Here is a 1,145-nt window from a genome sequence, read left to right as displayed (position 1 = left end):
TATATATATATATTACTTATAATATAGTAAGCAACTAATAATAACGTAACATTATTAATATATAGGCTTTCTACAATAAACCATTACTTAAACTTTAAATTTTAAACCGTAAAAAATTAACTAATCGTAGTCGATTATTCTCCTTCTATTCACAATTGTGATTGGTCGATTTCTTACAGCTCGTGCCTTAAGCTATTAGGTAATGGCTTATTGTAGAAAATCTAGTTCTAATATGTTATAATTTTACACTGAACAATATAAATGTAATATAACACATGCTGTATGTAACAATTATGTTCTTAAGTGTGAAATTCTAATATTAATGTTATGTTATTGTAGAATTAATTGGCGTTTACTTAGAAATTGTATTACTATAAGAGTAAGAAGAAACATATTCAATGCACAAGATGATTCCAACTCAAATTTTCAAGATATTCAAGAATTTGGATAATATTCAAAACGATCGAATTCATTATACAACATTGAATTGTTTGAGAATTTTTTCAATGCCCGATTATTATAAATAGATCCGCGATACTCTACACATCGATCATCGCGTAAGAAACATCCATCATGTACCGTAGAACGTACATATCGAGAAAGATGATCGTGGGAAGATGCTAGCCGGCAATAAAATAATGTCGGTATATTTTGCAGCAATCTAAGAGGAAGGATTATGAAAATGAGGCGCAACAAAGGCGCCGGGGACAGTGTTCATTTAATGATGGCGGAAGGTGTCGTTGCGATGAAAATTAATGGAAATTAACGGGGCATCTCAATTATATGCGCCTCGCGAAAACGGCACGTCGAACTCTCGCAAGATGACGTAATAACGATGTTTTATGTGTTTTCTATTAATATACAATGCGATCGAAGCGAATAAATTGACAGATATGTAATTAATGAGTTAATATATGATTCCTAAGCGGAATCATAAAGGCTCGTAACTTATTCTCGTAAAACTTGTAAGAACTTACGACTGATACTGTAATTCTATGTACCGTAATAAGATGTACGATCATTCATAAATATCTACTTTATATTTCTCATAAATATTAGCAAGAAGTTACTTGCAAAGATATTGCATAAAGTTTTTTATAAGCTCTTGTAAATTCTTACAAGTTTTACGAGAATATTTTACAAAT

The sequence above is a fragment of the Atta colombica genome, unplaced genomic scaffold (genome assembly GCF_001594045.1).
Source record: "Atta colombica isolate Treedump-2 unplaced genomic scaffold, Acol1.0 scaffold268, whole genome shotgun sequence".
Taxonomy (NCBI): domain Eukaryota; kingdom Metazoa; phylum Arthropoda; class Insecta; order Hymenoptera; family Formicidae; genus Atta; species Atta colombica.
The sequence above is the reverse complement of the archived record's forward strand: the minus strand, read 5'-3'. Positions refer to the sequence as shown.